The sequence below is a fragment of the Puma concolor genome, chromosome A2, assembly GCF_028749965.1.
Source record: "Puma concolor isolate L17-30 chromosome A2, mPumCon1.1.hap2, whole genome shotgun sequence".
Taxonomy (NCBI): domain Eukaryota; kingdom Metazoa; phylum Chordata; class Mammalia; order Carnivora; family Felidae; genus Puma; species Puma concolor.
In genome coordinates, this window is record NC_141668.1 from 54,954,402 (window position 1) to 54,974,093 (window position 19,692).

Genomic DNA, 19,692 nt, shown 5'->3' on the forward strand with positions numbered 1-19,692 from the left:
GTGGGTGTTCATTTAGACCACGCTGCAGGTTTGATGAAGCTCCTGGCATCAAATCAAATAATGTTAGGTATGTAACCGCCTGCCCCGCCCCGAATTCCATGCCTTCCCCCAGGGTGGTCTGCAAGTCAAGAAAGTACTGCCGGACAGGACCCGCAGTCTCCAGCCTTGTGCTTACGTTGAGTTTTATCCTTAATTTGTTTTTCGAATTTTGAGATTTGAGGCTTCCTAAACTGGGGCACTTGAGATTATTTTGGTTGGAGGGACTGTTTAGTATGATAGGTATGTTTTGAGTGTTTACTGTGCCAGGCAATGTGATTGGTGCTGGGGGGTATAAAGTGGAATGAGAAACTGCACCTGCCCTCAGAAAACATAGAGTGACGTTCAATTGTTGATAGAAGCCCACTCACTGTGCCCATGGCACAGCGCAGACCACTGAGCCCAGCCTGCTAAGGGGTCAGGGAGGGCACCTTGGAGGAGGGGTACTGATGGTGCGTCTAGCATTCCCAGCAGGAATCTGACTGCACCTCGAATATTGGAGAATATTTGGTAAAAATCAAAGAGGCCAAGAGAATTAAAGAGGAAGTATAGAGTAGAAGCATTGAGTAGAAGTCAGCTAGAGTTTTCTCTAGTGGAGTAGAGCCAGCCTTAGGGTGATCTCCAGAAGCTGAGTTGTCATGATGGTGGAATGTAAGCTCCATAAGGACTCCGTTTCCTTCTCTGCTGGCTCCCCAGAACTGAGCATAGTGCCTGGAATATACTTGGGTCAGGAGGAAATTACTCCAGGAAAAGACATTCGCCATTTATCCCCCCAAATAGTTGAGTATTCATGCTGTCAAACTCTTGAAGGCTCATAACGGTGGTAGTGATGGGGTCTTATCCTAGGCTGTAACTTTCCTGGGTCACCTTGAATGTGAATTTATCTCTGCATTTCCGGTACATGGCCAAGGGCTTGGTGTGCTGTAAGGGCTTGATAAAACATGCTGAATTTCCTTTCCTGGCATGTATTTGGCCTGTCGTTCAAACACACTTATAGAGAAGGTATCCTGGGGCCTCTGGAGGTGTTGGGCATTTCTCTGGCTAGTTTTGCTGCTGCTAGAGGGGAACCTTATCCCCACCACCGCCATGATTCTCTGTGGAGAAACTTCTGCTGGATAATGCCGCAAACCTCTACCTATCCTTTTCTCATTCCTTTTCAGAACAAGAAGGAATTTCAATAAAATCCAGTGTTAATATGAATTTTGAGAGCATGCAAATTAGGGTAGGCTTGTTAACTTTCATTCTCTACCTGTCCTCTGTTCTCAATGGAAGAGTCTAAGATTCTTCTCTGATGGGAGGGGAAACAGGGGCTAAGAAGTGACCATTGGAAGCCATTGAGGGTTTTCTTGGTTCAGTATACAATCAATTGGGTACATTGTAAGTGTCATTACCTTTACTTCTGTGCTTTCTTTATAGTCCTAACTAAATGAAAGGTAGTATTTCTCTGTAACCGTGCAGTAATGATCCTGCATTTTACACATTTAAAATTTTTGGCTCCCAAGTATGTCATGGCAGATAACATCCAGTGGCTCATTCTCTTCAAGGAAGAGCAAATCCATTAGAAGGCTATAAACTGAAGATTCGTGTTTTTTCTTCCCTCACTGCCCAGGATCGGTGTAAGGGAATGGTGACTCAAGGTCTAGACTGGGACCCTGAGAAGAACAGACTAAACTCTGAAGAACTAACATTAGTAAATATTAGTAGTAAAGCCAACACTTCAATTTCCATTCTGTGTTTTATTCTGTGTTGGTTCTGGATGCAGAAGGGGCAGAAAGCAACTTATTTATCACCCTCCTCAAACCCTGCAATTGCCTGATCCTATCCCCAGGAGATGCCAAGTCTTACTTGTTCGCAATGAACTGACATCAGACACAGATCTAGGGCATTTGCTTTCACAAATTAATTGGCCCATTCATTTACTTTCATCTTTGTGTTGAATGCACATTTTATTGTGTTGGAGAGTCAGGAGATAAAGCAATTGCAGACATTATTTATGATTTGAATGATTACTCTAGTTGGGTAACATTTTAATTGGCATCATTGGGCCAGTTGCCACATGCAGGTCTCTGCCTATCAGCCTACCTTTTCCAAGCAGCTGTAGGCTTGTTTTCAAGCCAAGAGAGAATGTCTGCGCCCACTGAAGTTTATTGGTTTCATCTGCCTAAATAAACTTGTGTGGCTGATTTTGGCAATTAAAAGGTGTACTTGTACATGTCCTGGAAGCACTGGGATATAGATGCACTTGTTTCTTTCCCCACATGGTTACAAAACAGACTATTAAAAAAAAAAAAAAAAACCCTTTTAGGCTGGATGGCGACATGCAGAAGAATAAAACTGGACCACTTTCTTACACCATACACAAAAATAAATTCAAAATGGATGAAAGACATATATGTGAGACAGGAAACCATCAAAATCCTAGAGGAGAACACAGGCAGCAACTTCTTTGACGTTGGCCATAGCACTTCTTATTAGACACATCTCTGGAGGCAAGGGAAACAAAAGCAAAAATGAACCATTGGGGCTTCATCAAAATAAAACAAAACTTCTGCACAGTGAAGGAAGCAATTAAAACTAAAAGGCAATCTACAGAATGGGAGAAGATATTTACAAATGACCTATCTGATAAAGGGCTAATATCCAAAGTCTATAAAGAACTTTTCAAACTCAACACCCCAAAAATAAATAATCCAGTTAAGAAATGGGCAGAAGACATGAACAGACATTTCTCCAAAGAAGACATCCATATGGCTAACAGACATGTGAAAAGATGCTCAACATCACTCCTCATCAGGGAAATACAAATCAAAACCACAATGAGATACCACCTTACACCTGTCGGAATGGCTAAAATTAACAACTCAGGAAACAACAGATGTTGGTTGGCAAGGATGTAGAGAAAGGGGAACCCTCTTACACTGTTGGTAGGGATGCAAACTGGTGCAGGCACTGCGGAAAACAGTATGGATTAAAAATAGGGGGCGCCTGGGTGGCGCAGTCGGTTAAGCGTCCGACTTCAGCCAGGTCACGATCTCCCGGTCCGGGAGTTCGAGCCCCGCATCAGGCTCTGGGCTGATGGCTCGGAGCCTGGAGCCTGTTTCCGATTCTGTGTCTCCCTCTCTCTCTGCCCCTCCCCCGTTCATGCTCTGTCTCTCTCTGTCCCAAAAATAAATAAAAACGTTGAAAAAAAAATTAAAAAAAAAAAAAATAGAACCACCCTGGGACCCAACAATTGCACTACTGGGTATTTAACCAAAGGATACAAAAATACTGATTCAAAGGGGGCACATGCACCCTCATGTTTATAGCAGCACTATCGACAATAGCCAAATCATGGAAAGAGCCCAAATGTCTATCAACTGATAAATGGATAAAGAAGATATATCTTGTGATACACACACACACACACACACACACACACACACACACACGCGCAATGGAATATTACTGAGCCATCAAAAATGAAATCTTGCCATTTGCAACAGCATGGTTAAAACTAGAATGTATTATGCTAAGCGAAATAAATCAGAGAAAGGCAAATATATGATTTCACTAATAGGTAGAATTTAATAGTTCTAATCCACTAATAGGTGGATGAATATAGGGGAAGGGACAGAAAAATAAGATAACAACAGAGAGGGAGGCAAACCATAAGAGAGTCTTAGCAATAGAGAACAAACTGGGGGCTGCTGGAGGGGAGATACGTGGGGGGATGGGCTAAATGGGTGATGGGCAGTAAGGAGGGCACTTGTTGGGATGAGCCCTAGGTGTTATATGTAAGTGATGAATCACTGAATTGTACTCCCAAAACCAATACTATATTACATGTTAACAAACTTGAATTTAAATAAAATCTTGGAAGGAAAACAAAATCCCCTTTCAGGTGTGTTACTTACAAACTTTGGCATTGTTCACAATACTTCTAAGAAGTACATGAATAAATGTATAAAATAGAGTTCTACTTGTTTACATTTCAACATATCCAATGTATTACCTTTATTGCTAAGAATGATCTGGTTTGTTGTAAAGCAAAGAAAATAAAAACATTCTTTACTTTAACTCCACATACTTCTGTAGGTCTTTGTTTCTCTTTATAGTGCAACTCCTCAAAAGCGTTGTCTATATTGGTCTTTAATTTGTCTCCTCCTTTCATTTCTCAATCTAATTATATTGGTCAGCCTCTGAGATGGTCTCCAATTCCCTCATCTCCTGTTATTCATGCCCTTGTATAGTCCCCTCCCCTTCAGTGTGGTCTGGACCTAGTGAATTTCTTCCATTGAATAGAATTGAACATAAGTTATAGGTCGGCATGTGGAGAGATGCCCCACACCATATGTCATTAGGGAATTGCAAATTAAAACAATGAGACATCATTATGTATCTACTGGAATGGCTAAATTCCAGACGGTGACAATATCAAATGTTGGTGAGGATGTAGAACATCAGTAACTCTCACTACTGGTGGAAATGCAAAAAGACATAGCAATTTTGAAGGACAGTTTGGCAGTCCTTACAAAGCTAAACATACTCTTACCATATGATCCAGCAATCATACTCATTGGCATTTCCCAAAAGGAGCTGAAAAAACTTATATCTGCAAAATAACCTGTACATGGATGTTTATCATAACTTTATTCATAATTGCCGAAGCTTGGAAGCAACCAAGATGTCTTTCAACAGGTGAATGGAATGTGGTACATACAGACAATGGAATATTATTCTGCACTAAAAAGAAATGAACTATCAAGCCATGAAAATACATGGAAGAAACTTAAAGGCAAATCTGAAAAGTTTATCTACTATATAATCCCAACTATATGACATTTTGGAAAAGACAGAACTATGGAATCTATGAACAGATCAATGGGTGCCAGAGGTTTGGGGGAGGGAGGATGACTAGCTGGAGCACAGTGGATTCTTAGGGCAGTGGGACTGTTCTATATGATATTATAAAGGTTGATACGTGTTATTATGTATTTGTCAGAGCCCATAGAATGTACGACACAGAGTGAATCCTAATGTAATGGACTTAGGTTGATAATGATGTGTCAGTGTTTGTTCATCAACTGTAAAAACTGTTTTGCACTGGTGGGGAATGTTGGTAGTGTAGTGGGAAATCTCTCTAGTTTCTGCTCAATTTTTCTGTGAACCTAAAACTGCTCTGAAAAATAAAGTCTTTTTTAAAAACTGATGGGATGTCACTTCAGAGATTGTGTTACAAAAGACTGGAGCTACCATCTTGGGCTGCTGTCTCTTACCTTTTCTCTCTTAGAGTCTTTGCTCTAGGGGAAGCAGGCTGCCATGTTGGGAGCTGCTTTATGGAGAGAACTAATTGGCAAGGAATAGATGTCTTAGGCTAATAGCCAACAAGGATCTGAGGCCTGCCAATAGCCACGTGAGCAAGCTTGGTAGTGAATCCTCTCACATCAGACCTTGAGAAGACTCCAGTCCTAGCCAATGTCTTGACTGCAGCCTTGTGGGAGACCCTGAGCCAGAGGCAACCAGGAAGCCACACCCAGATTCATGACCCACTGATGCTGTTTGATAACACGTGCTTATTGCTTTAAACAGCTAAAATTTGTTGTAATTTGTTATGTGGCACCGGATAACTGATGCATCAATCCATGACTCCATGGAAACAACTCTTTTCAAGGGCCAAGGTGCTTTTAGTCTTGACCTTAGTTGTCTTTTCAGTTCAAGCGTGATCATTCTCTTCTTGAAACATTTCTCTTTTGTCTTCCAGGTCACCATAGTTTGTTTTTGTTTGTTTTTCCCAACCTCATGGCTGCTTCTTTTCAGTCCCTGTTACTGGATCCTTTTCATTTGCCCACCTTTACTGTGCGGAGTTCTCCAGGGCTTAGTCCTCAGATCTCAACTCTCCTTGATCTACTCCTATGTAGGTAATGATGTCATCTATAAATTTTTTTTTTCAACGTTTTAATTTATTTTTGGGACAGAGAGAGACAGAGCATGAACGGGGGAGGGGCAGAGAGAGAGGGAGACACAGAATCGGAAATGATGTCATCTAGATGTACAGTTTTAAATACTGTTTTGACTTTGCTATGTGACTCAAATTTCTCTTCTTTTTTTCTTAAATAATAGAATTTTGTATTCTCACAGTTCTGAAGGCCAGAAGTCCAACATGAACGTGTCAGAAAGGTTGGTTCCTTCCAGAGGCTCTGAGGGAGAATCTTTGTTTCTTCCAAGCTTCTGGTGGTGATGATTGATCCTTGGCCTTCAGCTGCATTATTGCCCCAGACTCTGCATCTGTCATCACATGGCATTCTTCTGTGTGTCTCTGTGTACCTGTGTCTTCTTCTGACCTTCTTATAAGAACAATAGTCACAGGATGTAGGGTGCCCTAATCCAGTATTACCTAATCTTAACTTTGTTACATTTTTAAAAATCCTATTTCCAAATAAATCCCCATCATAGGTGCTGGGGTTAGAACATCAGTGTAACTTCTTACACCCACAACACAAAGCAGTGCTCTTTTTGTCCCTTTTCTCTCATGCTTGAGGGTTAGTGGAAGTGGTTTTTGGACTCAAAATTTCACTTTTCTCTCAAACTTTTCCATACTGTGTGGTAGAATTGACAGGACATGGTAACTAATTTGAAAAAGATGGAGATAAGAAATGAAGAGTCACATGACTTCAAGTTATGGTGACCACCTCAAAAGCCCACCAATCCTTGGTGATAGGCTTGAAAAAGTGACTGTATACAGGGCACATAACTGAGGTACTCTACCTAATGACCCTCCATTCAAGCAAGGCATTATTCTAGGACCATGTGTTCCTGTTTTCCTTTTTTCAATTACTATATTCTACAACTACCTAAATGAGTTACCCCTACCGACCTCTCCATACTCACTTCCTGTGACAGATTTCTTGTCATATAAACTATACAGCTCCTTTTTGTTCTTTTTTTAAAAAATTATTTATTTATTTTTTAATTTACATCCAAGTTAGTTAGCATATAGTGCAGCAATGATTTCAGAAGTAGATTCTTTAATGCCCCTTACCCATTTAGCCCATCCCCCCTCCCACAACCCCTCCAGCAACCCTCTGTTTGTTCTCTATATTTAAGAGTCTCTTCTGTTTTGTCCCCCCTCTCTGTTTTTATATTATTTCTGCTTCCCTTCCCTTATGTTCATCTGTTTTGTATCTTAAAGTCCTCATATGTTTTGTGACTCAAATTTCTGTCACAGGCTTAGACCATTCCCTGACTTACAGTCTTATATGTCCAATTGCACACTCAAGGTTTGCACTTGGGTTTCTAAAAGGCATCTTGAAATGAATGTGCCTGAAACTCAACTCTTGATATTTCATCACTCACAACTGATCATGCCACCATTAATCCACTGGAGTATATAGCAGTTTTATTCTTCCAGTGCCTATGGCAAAAATCTTGGAGGTGTCCCAAACTCCTCTCTTCTCTTGCGCATTTACACACATCGATCCACAGCAAATCCCATCATCTCTGCCTCAAATCCGACCACTTCTCAACCATCCTAGTCCAAGCTCCATTATCTCTCTCCAGTTATTTTAACAGGCTTCTAGCTGATGTTTTGCTTCTGTCTTTGTACTTATAGTCCGTTCTCCACACAATGACCGGACTGAACTCTTTAAAACATTAGGAAGATCATGTTGCTCGTTTGCACAGACCTCTTGAGTGGCTGGCCCCTCCTTTCTTTCAGTGTAAAAGGAAAGTGTTTCAATAGTCTACAAGGCTATACAGGATGTAGCCTCCATTTCTTTTCTGTCTTCCCCCCTAACAATCTCCCCCTGCAGCTGCACTGGCTTCCTCACTGCCCCTCCAACATGCCAAACATACTCTGCCACAGGGCTTAGCACTTGCTGTTCCTCTGCCTGAAATGCTCTTCCCCCAGGTTTCCTTTTGGCCTTCACTGTCTCTTCCTTTAGGTTTCTGTTCATAAGCTCCTTGTTATAGCTGAATTGTGTTCCCCTAAAATTCATGTTGTAGCCCAAATCCCCCATTGTGATTATATTTGCAGATAGGGCCTTTAGGGAGATAATTAAGTTAAGGGAGGTGATGAGGATGACGCCGTAATTCAGCAAGACTAGTGTCCTTATAAGAAAAGAGAAAGTCACCAGATCTCTCTGTCTCTCTCACTCTCTCTCTCTCTCTTTCTCTCTGTGTGTGTCCACATCAACAGAGGCAAGGCCATGTGAGGACACAGCAAGAAGATGCTGTCTATAAGTCAGGAAGAGAGGCCTTACTGGAAATTAACTCTGATGGCACTTTGATCTTGGACTTCTAGCCTCCGGCACTGTGAGAAAATGAATGTCTGTTTAAGTCCCCCTGTCTGTGGTATTTGGTTATGGCAGCCCAAGCCAATTAATACATCCCCCCTAGAAGTGAGGCGTGTTCTGACCACCCTGTAGAAAGTGCCAGTATCCCTCCTATCACCCAGCAGGCCTATCCCCCTGACCCTGTTTTTTCTTTGCAGGGCTTTTACCTCCTTTTCTTGTTTGTTTATTGTTCCTGTCTCCTGAATAGAGTATCAGTGCTGTGAATGCAGAGACTTGTGCCCACCAGCACCCAGCACTTTGTGTGGCACATCTTAGAGTCTCACTAAATGGTTGTTAAATGCTCCAGGTTGAACTGGGGCAAAATCCTCCGTATGCTGAAATTGCTCCAGATTCCTTGGACAGCTACCAGTGCTCAGAGGGAAGAAAATCCTATCAAAAAGTGGACTTTAATCACAATGGACCCCTAACTTATACAGCCTCACCTGTGTAATTCTTAGAATCAATCAGGGATTGTATATGGCTGCATATGCTAAATAAATATACTAGGGCTCAACTAAATGGCAATTTTATTTTCCTCACATAACAATTCAGAACTGGTGCAAAGGGACCCTGTTTCTTTCTGTCTTTTTGTTTAGCCATCTGTAGGATATAACTTTGGCTCTTCAGTCACAAGATGGTTGCTGCATATAGAGCATCTCATCCACATTCCAGGCAAGATCACTGGGAAGGGCCAAACAATCAACCAACCAACCAACCAACCAACCAACCAATCAAACAAACAAACAAACAAATGACTGGGAAGGGTAAAGGGCAAAGGCAAATGCCAACAGAGGTAGTTCTTTTAAAAAGCACTTTCCCAGAAGCCTTATTTGGTGACTTCCACTTATATCTCATTGGCTAGAAATATATCACATGTCCTCCTCTAGCTGCAAATGCTACTAGGAAATACATTTAAAAAAAAAAAGCTGGGCATATTACCACCCTGAAGAAAAGTGGGGTGCTTTTGTAGAAAAGAAGTGACAGAGTAATGGAAATTGTGTATGTATCCAACAGTGTGAGCCTCTTCTTTTGCACAAGAAAACCAATTTCCTCAGTTTTCAATCCTGAAAGAATGTAGCCCCAAACACCACGTTCCGTGTTTCTACTTTAATCTGGATGGAGTTTTCTGTAGTGAGAACAGCACATACAGAACTCCTGAATGGACGGTGAGAGCACGGACTGCCACAGAGCATGAACATGTGGGACAGAGAATAATTGCAGATGAGTTTTGTTCAGTTGTCTATTTACGTGATTGTTCAAATCAACATTGCCAAGCTGAAATTTCAAGAGGGTAGGGATTGTGACTGCTTAATTTCTGTATATAAAACCCAGGCTGCCTGAACCTTGAGCAGGCAGTTGCTAGTAAGTGCTTTTCATAGAAATGATGATAAATATGTGAAGCTGCCTGATTGCATTGTCCTTTTTGATTAACGTGTCTTTGTGACCCACATTTGGAAGCCCAGAAATAGCTGCGAGGCTCGTCCAAATTTGTTCTGGGTAATTGAATGCAGCAATGTCACAAATGACTTCTCCTAAATCATGCTTTGAGCTTTTAAAAAACTATAATGAAACAATGAATAATCCTTTTGTTCTCTCCAGAGATGCACATAGTATGTGTGTTTCATTCCTCACCCTTGATGTGACTGACCATCTGTGCCACTGTAACTGTTCCACCTGGAAGGGAAAAGACAGGAACTGTTTCACTTCTCTTGCGATCACCCTGTGTCCTTTCTTCTCTGCTCGCCAAATGTAGCCTTCATGGTGGGGCAGTGGCATCACAAATGTTGTATCTCAAGACCCCGTGTTCTGCTAGACAGGGAGTGAGGTGCCTAGAGGGCTTTGTGTTTAGTGAGTCAAGAAAATTTATTCAGGTTCGGTAATGTACACGAGCCTTTGAGGTAAACATGTAGTCTGTTTTTGTAAAAGGCCCAGCCTTTCAGGCTTCTGCTCCCCTTCCCTTCTCCATGACATCTGGTGTGTGTACATGGGGGGTGCTTAGGGCATGACACTGATAGTCTGCATTCCAGTTGGTCTCTGCTGCAGTGGGGGCTGTCCTCGGATAGTGACCACTGAGATGTGACTGTTCCCAGTCCTGGCTCTTTGGGGTTTGTGACTGAAACCTGGGGCCTGGCGACTCATAGTCACATCTGCTCTTGATTTGGGCAGGCCTTAGGAACCTGCTCTGGACAACTGCAGTGTCATCTGCCCTGGCCACCCTATCCACCCTATCCACCCCCACCCCATTGCTTTCCTTATAGCACTTATTTATGCATCCATCTACTGGTGTCGATTGGCTTTCTCTACTAAAACTTTAAGTCCCTTTCAAGATACTTTACTTAGGGGTCTTCTGTCCCTTGGAAATGTGAACAGTTACATCCTTCTCTATTACTGTCTGCATCTCTATGCCCATCTCCATGCCTGTGCCCATATGCACGCTAATCTATATCAATTAAGAACATGGACTCTAAGGGTCACCTGGGAGGCTCAGTTGGTTAAGCGTCTGACTCATGGCTCAGGTGGCGATCTCACAGTTCATGGGTTCAAGCCCTGTATGGGCTCCATGGTGACAGTGTGGAGCCTGCTTTGGATTCTCTCTCTCCCTCTCTCTCTTCTCCACCCCTGCTCACACACCCTCCCCCATCTCTCAAAAATAAATAAATAAACTTAAAAAAAAAATAAAAGAATACGGACTCTAAATTTCACCTTCCTGGGGTCAAATCCTTGTTCTGTTACTGTTAGCTGTATACACCTGGCAAGTTACTCAGCCCGCCTATGCCTCACGCTCCTTATTTGTAAAATGAGGATAACAGTAGCTACCGCAGAGGTTGCAGTAAACATATGAGCTCCTACCTGGAAAGGGTTTAGCAGGGGGCCTGACACACAGAAGGCTCCACGGAAGTATTTGCCACTATTTATTACCGACTGTCTTTCCTACTAGAATGCGAAGTCCACAAAGGCAGAAGCTTTGCCTGCCTCTTTTATTGTTATATCTCCTCATCCTTATGTAAAGGGGAGGCCCTCAGTTACCATTTGTCAGATGAATGAATAAACGAATGGATCACGAAATGAAAAGGACACAACATATTCCAAAAACTATTATCACCCTTTCACACTCCGTCTGGTAAGATTTATGTCGCGCTCAAGATGATTTGCTCCTGTTTAGTGTTCTCCTAGCCTCTAGGAAGGCGAGAACTAGATTTTAGTCATTAATGAATTCTTCTATCCCCAAACTACCCATCCCAGGGCTTCCGAGCTCGCTGGGCAGCCTGGTCCTGGGGGAAGTCCTACCCCTTGGTACTCAGGAGTCCTACTCTTTCCTCACTGAGTTTGGCTGCTTCCCCACACTGACATGAACACTGTTCTCTCCCACTCCGAGGGGAGTGGGAGGGGGTGCTTCAAGTGTCCTGTTTTTTTGTGTGCATCTGTGTCTGTGTCTGTGTGTGTATGAGTGAGGGAAGGCAGATGACAATGAGCAGCTCTCACAGCTTATCAGCAGCCATCTTCCCAGCCATGCCTCCTTTCCTCCTTCTACGGATGGTCTCTTCCTGGTTTCTGTCCTTACCTGTCTGGGCTGCAAAGAGATTTGGTCCTGGCGGAGCTAGCTCTCCCCAGGGCTCTGTGGCACTAGCCACTGTGCCTTCTGGACTTCCTAGCTAGTACTCTTGTTCCAGATATGCCCCAGGTCACCCCATTAGTGGTAGGAGTTGCTGCTTAGGCAAATGAACTTCCTTTTTGTTGAGGGGCTTAGAACCCCAAGCAATCACATTGAAGTTGAACCAAATTTGAATTGTGATGAATCCTTTGTCCTCTTTCTGCCGGCTTTCCTCTCTTTGCCTCCATGGGACGTGGCACAGCCCTCTGCAGGATTCCTTGGATGGGGGCACCTGGGTGGCTCAGTCAGCTGAACATCCCCCTTTGGCTTAGGTCATGATCTCACAGTCCGTGAGTTCATGTCCCACATCAGGCTCTCTGCTGTCAGTGCAGAGCCGGCTTTGGATCCTCTGTTCCTGTCTCCCTACCCTCCCCGCATTGGGCTCTCTCAAAAATAAGTTAAAACATTTAGAAAAATGTTTAAAATTGCATGGATGTAATTTTTTGAATGTTTATTTATTTTGAGAAAGAGAGAGAGTGAGCAGGGGAGGGACAGAGAGAGAGGGAGAGAGAGAACCCTAGGCAGGCTCTGTGCTGTCAGTGCAGCACAAACCCAAACTGTGAGATCGTGACCTGACCTGAGCTGAAATCAAGAGTCAGACGCTTAACTGACCGAGCCCCCCAGGTGCCCCACCTTGATGTAATTTTTGTAGTAGGAGTTTGTAACCAGCCCACGGGACATAGAAGTGGCCCCCACATGTAGCAAGGGAGGGTTTGACCACTGTGTGGTCCCACCCAAATGAAGTGTTAGGGCTCCATCGCTTTGGGCGTTAAGGGTCCTGATTCTGTTCGGGGGTGTCCCGGGGCACCAAAGTTGAGTTCCCATGTGGAAGTTAGGTACAGATCAGCAAAGTATTGAGGTATAAGAGGTTTTCTTCTGCTGGAAAAACCACAGGCATCCTGCCAGCCCCTGTTGACAGAAGGTTCTCACCCCACAGCAAAGAAAGAAATGATTAAATCGACTTTTCCATCCATGGGCACAGTCTGGTCTTTAGATGTTGGCTTAGTGTTTAGGTTCATGTAGCCAGAGATGGAGAGAGCCCTTCTTCTCATTACTAGAGTTTTATACTATTAATTACTTGTTTCTTTTTAAAAGACAGTGAGAGACGGATTCTCTCTGGGAGAAAGATGTATAAAATTTTCTGCAATCAAAGAAAAATGGTTATTGGGGCACCTGGGTGGCTCAGTCAGTTAAGTGTCCAACTTGGGGTCAGGTCATGATCTCACAGTTTCTGAGTTCGAACCCTGTGTCAGGCTCTGTGCTGACAGCTTAGAGCCTGGAGCCTGCTTCGGATTCTGTGTCTCCCTCTCTCTCTGCCCCTCCCCTGCTTGGACTCTGTCTCTTCTCTCTCAAAAATAAACAAACATTTAAAAAATGGTTGTTAAAAAATAAAAATAAAATAAATATTAAAAATTTAAAAATGTGTTTTTTTTTCCTGAGGGACTATGGATCCCTGCTACTGTGAAATATTTCTATTATAAATTAGAATAATGGTTATTTAGAAGATGTTAACAACACTGGTGCTTTGCCCTCTGCTGAGTTTTTTTTTTTTTTTTTTAAAGCCTGTACAGTGGAGAATCCCTGTTCTCCATCAGACTCCTGTCTAGAAGCAAACGGAAGGTCTTCCATGGGGAGCTCTGTGGATGTGACCTGGCCACTGTTTCCAAAAGGACGAGGTGATCCTACCTTCTCTTTTAAAACCAAAGTTCCCATCTGCAATGACATCTAATTTCAACTTTTCTTTCTTCATTTGGGGTCCTGAAAGGGGAACTTCTGCCTTCCTGTAGAAACATTACCCTGTAGCAAGCTTGCAAAATTCCTCAGAAGAGAGAAAAATGTGTAAGTGATATTATAGAACCTGTCATATTTTTGTTACTTTCTCATATCTTTTTTGTTAGGAATAGAAAATAAGATCATAGGAACTCTGGTGGTCACGGATCCCCTGATGTGTTCTGTATGCGTTAGGAAGGTAAGTAAAATCAGGGAAATGGAACAGAGATAGATGGGAGAAGGGACTTCTTATTTTAGACAGGATGGTCAGCTATGAGCAGCTGATCTTCCTGAGGAGATCTGAAGGCAGTGTGGGACTGAGCCATGGGAAACCGGACAGAGGGGTGTGAAGGCAAAGGCCCTGAGGTAGGGAGGTGAGAGCATGGTGATCTCTGGATATGATTCCCCCAAGATGGGGCCCTGAAGCAGGCCCTCCTCTCTCCAAATCAGGGGTCCTGGCCCCCATCTCTGACCTCTTTTCTTACTCCCGTGCCCTCCCCCAAGTCTCGTGGAAGCAGGGGTCTCTTCCTCCTCTTCTCTCTTCCAGACTCCATTGCTTTGGTATTAGCTCTGTACCTTGATCCTCCCTCCTCCCCACCCCTAAAATTTTAATTCATAAGGCCACTTATAGAAGTTATTTTAAAAGATGAAATTGTTTCTATATCTTTTCATTTCAGCTATACCAATCCTGCTTCTCTGAGGTAGTGTGAATGCCTCCACCTGGCTATCTATAGTCACATACAAGGCAAAGGCTGGGAGAGTGGGACACAGAGAATAATAGCATGCTGCCTTGACTTTTCCTGCTCCCAGCCCCCAGTCGCTGGAGATATGGTCTGCATACCTTTAATTTGTCAGATTTGCCTTCCAGAATCATGACCTGTGACTCAACCTTTTCCCAAAGCAACGGCTTTGTTCTTAGTCCTCATCCTACATGATTTATCTGCAGGATCTGACACTATGAGCCACGTAATGCTTCCAGAAACTGACTACCTCACAACTAACTCACTCATTGATTCAAAGCGCATACACTGAGCCCCAACCATGGAGAGGTGCCTATGCAGATGCTGAGTATGGAGGAGAGTCACACACACACATCCTGTTGTAGGGGGAGTCACAGTCCAGTGGGGATGGCAGCTGAGGCTCAGGGGGAGCTAAGGGAGAGTGCAGGAGGCTTCCCTGCCTGGCCTGTGGTTGCTGGGAAGGTTTCCCTGGACCTCTGAGTGTGAGCGTGCTCTGCTTCTAATTTCAAGCAGCATTGGTCTTCCTGCCCATCCTTTCCGGGCCACCTGCCCACCTCTGCCATCTTATCCTACTCTCTTGACTGGGCCCTTTATGTGACAGCTTTCCCGGCCACATTATCTCTCCATATTGTCTCCCTCACAGATTTTATCTTTTCTTCTGCTTCTACCATAGATAAATCCCTATCCCTGTCTCCAGTCTCTCTTTGGCTCCAGAGTCAGCCCTTGACTCACCTTGTCCCTCCAGCTCCTTACTTTTGGAATCTCCTTCCTTTTGACCTAGTTCAGCCTCATTTTTGAATTGATCTTGACTAAAGTTTCCCTCCTGCTTTCAAAGTGCTGTTGGGAGAGACAGTCTAGCATAGGCATGGAGCATCCCTGCACGTTCCTTCTGAGTGTGTCAAGAATGCAAGGCCCTGATGGTTCTTCACCCAGGCCATCATTCAGGGTTATGTTTGCAGCAGGCAGCCATGAGGGAGGCTCCCAGACAGAGACCAGGCTTGTTTCTGCTCACTATAAAAACAGTGAATTCCCCAGCTCAGTGTTCCTCTCCCTTAACAGTGTTCTGCATGTACAGGCATCTTGGATGGGTCAGTTGTGTCATCATTATGGACTCTGGGGGCATAGGGAACACCTGCAAATCAACACAAAGCACTGGCTACTTCTTTTGCCATGTGTAATAAAATCTTTGGTCTCTGACCCAAAGGTCTCATGCCTTTTGCCAGCATCCATGGAAAACTAATTTGCAAGCTTGTAAGTACGGTAAAATTTCAGACCTGCACAGTTCTTAGCAGGTGTCACCTCTAAGATCCTAACTCCAGTGTACCTTCTGGTATTGCTAGGCAACCAGGTTGCTTCTTATTCCCTGAGTGGCTTTTGAGCACTGGTTTTTCTCCATTATACCCTTTCTCACCATTGTTGGTCTGCTGCAACTCTCCTCTGGGTTTAATATGAGTGTTCCCCACTCATTTCCTGTCTTGGCATTTTGTCCTTTCTCATTATTCCTGTGTAGCACACCTTCTGATGGTCATTAAGGACTAGATTTGAGAACAGAAGGGCCCAGAAAGTCATTCTATTTTAAATGAAAAATCACATGGATTAGGATGCAGCTCTCTGAAACTCAAGCTGAGGTTGAATTTGCCATGAGAGAACTCCTACCTCTTTTTTTTAAAATTCTTTTTTAATGTTTATTTATTTTTGAGAGAGAGAAAGAAAGAAAGAGACAGAGAGACAGAGAGTGTGAGCCAGGGGAGAGGCAGAGAGAGAGGGAGACACAGAATCCAAGTCAGGCTCCAGGCTCTGAGGTGTCATCACCAGAGCCCAATGTGGGGCTCGAACTCACAGACCCTGAGATCATGACCTGAGCTGAAGTCAGACGTTCAACTGACTGAGCCACCCATGCGCCCCAAGAAAACTTCTACTTGTGATTGTAGACAGAGGATTATGATCTAGGCTCTAGGGAATAGTCATACTTGCCAAACCTTTTATTTGCACAATGGATTTTATGTAAGTAGTATTCCACCCATTATCTCCTCTCACCCTCAAGAAACTTGGGAGGTAATCAGGGCAGGTAATCCCAATGTTGTTTTGAAGAGAACCATGACTGGAATTTAAGTGACCTGCTCAAGGTCACACCACAGTGAGCAGCAGGACTAGGAGGAGGGCCAGGCATTTCTGTTGCCTGACTGGGCCTTGCCTACGGAATCTTTATGGCGGTTACATCATTTGGTGTATAGACCACTCTTTTTTTTTTTTTTTCTAACGTTTATTTATTTTTGAGACAGAGAGAGACAGAACATGAATGGGGGGGGAGGGCCAGAGAGAGAGGGAGACACAGGATCCGAGGCAGGCTCCAGGCTCTGAGCTGTCAGCACAGAGCCCAACGCGGGGCTGGAACTCACAGAGTGGGAGATCGTGACCTGAGCCAAAGTCGGATGCTTAACCGACTGAGCCACCCAGGCGCCCCGGTGTATAGACCACTCTTAACCACAGAGTCAAAGACTGTGCACACTCAGATGGATACTATTAGTGTTTTTTAATTATAAGGAAGTCTGAAGTATTTTGCCTACCTAGGGGCAAGTGAAATAAATTATTTTTCTTTATTTAAAAAAATTTTTTTAATGTTTTTTTTTGTTTTTTGTTTTTTGTTTTTTTTTTTTTTGAAGGAGAGAGATGGAGCATGAGCAGGGGAGGAGCAGAGAGAGAGGGAGACACAGAATTCGAAGCAGGCTCCAGGCTCTAAGCTGTCAGCACAGAGCCCAATGCGGGGCTCAAGCCCACAAACTGTGAGATCATGACCTGAGCCGAAGCCAGACACTAAGCCCACTGAGCCACCCAGGTGCCCTGTGAAATTATTAAAAGTGATACTATGCATCTATAAAAAGAGAAGGCATTTATGTATTGATATGGAATGACCACTAAGAAATATTCCCTTTTTTAAAGATTATTTTGAGAGAGAGAGAGAGAGAGAGAGAGAGAAAGAACATGTGTGTGAGGGGTAGGGGCAGAAGAGAGAGAGGAAGAAAGAGAATCCCAAGCACAGAGCCTGACATGAGGCTTGATCTCACACGAGATCATGACCTCAGCCAAAATCAAGAGTTGGACACTTAACCATCTGAGCCACCCAGGTGCTCTTTTTTTTTTTTTTTTTTCTTAAAGACACATTTATTCAGCGTCATGATCATACAATTACAGTTAGTAATCAACAGCATGGGTACAAAAACCAAAAAAATCTACATTAAAACCCTTTGTTGGAGTGCATTACACTTTCCACAGAACAGAAACTAAAATAAACTGTTATATAATTAGTCATGAATATAGTCCTCGGGTTTTAGCCCATACACATGAATATTGTCTAAAACATGGCTCCTTTGTGGCAGCTAGGCCCTGCCGCCACCGTGCTTGGCTGAGCTCACAAACCTGTTGTAACCTGTAGCTTCCCTGTCACTTCTTTGGCCCTCCTCTCCTGCTAAGCTTCGTTTCCCGACAGTAATTAAAACCTTCTGCCACTGCCATAGCTACTGCTGCTGCTGGAACTGCCACAGCCACCTTGGTTTCTGGTTTGACAAAGTATTGGCCTCCAGCACCATAGGGCACAGAGCTTCTGCCTCCAAACTTCCCTCCTTGCAGGGGTCCAAAATTTGAAGACTGATTGTTGTAATTGCCAAAATCATTATAGCTTCCACCACCTCCAAAATTGCTTCCTTCATTACCAAATCCGTTACAGCCATCCACACTGCCACCATGTCCACCACCACCTCGATTGCCACCAAAGCCACCTCGCCTGCCACCAAAGCCACCTCGCCCACTCAAGTTTCCCCCACGACCAGAGTTGTCATTCCCACCACAACCACCACCAAAGTTTCCAGGACCACTTTGACCTCTCTGGCTGGCTGAAGCACCAGCCATCTCCTGCTTAAATAGGGCTCTCCTCACTTCCCAGTGCGGCCATTCACAGTATGGTATTTTTGAATGACAATCTTGTCTACAGAGTCATGATCATTAAATGTTACAAAAGCAAAATTCTCTTCTTGCCACTATCTCGGTCAGCCATGATTTCAGTCACTTCAGTTTTCCCGTTCTGTTCAAAATAATCTCTAGGATGTGTGCTTCAGGGTCTCCTTTAAGGCCACCGACAGAAATCGTTTTCACTGTTAAGTGGGCACCAGGTCTTTGAGACTCGTCTCTTGAGACAGCCCTCTCTGGTTCTACAACTCTTCCATCCACCTTGTGTGGCCTTGCATTCATGGCTGCGTCCACCTCTTCCACAATGGCGTACGTGACAAACCCAAAGTCTCTGGAGTGCCTGGTGTTGGATCTCATTACCACACAGTCTGTAGGCGTTCCCTCATTACTCAAAATGGCTCCTCAGACTCTCATCGGTTGGTTCAAAGCCCAAACCTCTGATGAAAAGCTTCTGCAGCTGTTCAGGCCCTTTGGGAGATTCTGACTTAGACATGACAGTCGTGGAGGGGAGATTTAAAGATGATTACTTAGCAGCATCCACAGGCAGGAAGGAGTAATCTGATGAACATAGCTCAGAAATATTCTTAATACTTATTATTTTGACATATTTTAAGACTAAAAAGGGTTCAAAATTTGTACAGAGTTCCTGTCTGCCAGGAACTCTCTCTCTTTACCCAGCTCCCCCAATAATAGCATTGTATATAACCATAACTTGACATTGGTACAATACTATTAATTCATATAAATACTTCATTTGGGTTTCTCAGAAAGTTTTAAATATCTGAGAGAGTGGGGGTATGGTGTGCATCCTATTTTATTTTATTTTATTTTTTAATTTTTTTTTTCAACGTTTTTATTTATTTTTGGGACAGAGAGAGACAGAGCATGAACGGGGGAGGGGCAGAGAGAGAGGGAGACACAGAATCGGAAACAGTCTCCAGGCTCCGAGCCATCAGCCCAGAGCCCGACGCGGGGCTCGAACTCACGGACCGCGAGATCGTGACCTGGCTGAAGTCGGACGCTTAACCGACTGCGCCACCCAGGCGCCCCCCTATTTTATTTTAAAAGAGAGGGGAAAGGGTGTGTGTGTGTTTATATGCTTCCATATACCTATAAGATTTCTTAAAGGATATATAAGAAGCTAGACACATTGAGTTGCCTCCAGGAAGAACTGGATAGCAGCTCTGGATAGAGAGTATTGGAACCGCGTGTTTGTTTG

General features: G+C 43.7%; 1 pseudogene; it reads right to left on the reverse strand.

Annotated features, from left to right (window-relative positions):
• Positions 1 to 17,766: 17,766 nt before the first annotated feature.
• LOC147583208 (heterogeneous nuclear ribonucleoprotein A1 pseudogene) lies at positions 17,767 to 18,830 on the reverse strand (annotated as a pseudogene).
• Between the last annotated feature and the right edge of the window lie 862 nt (positions 18,831 to 19,692).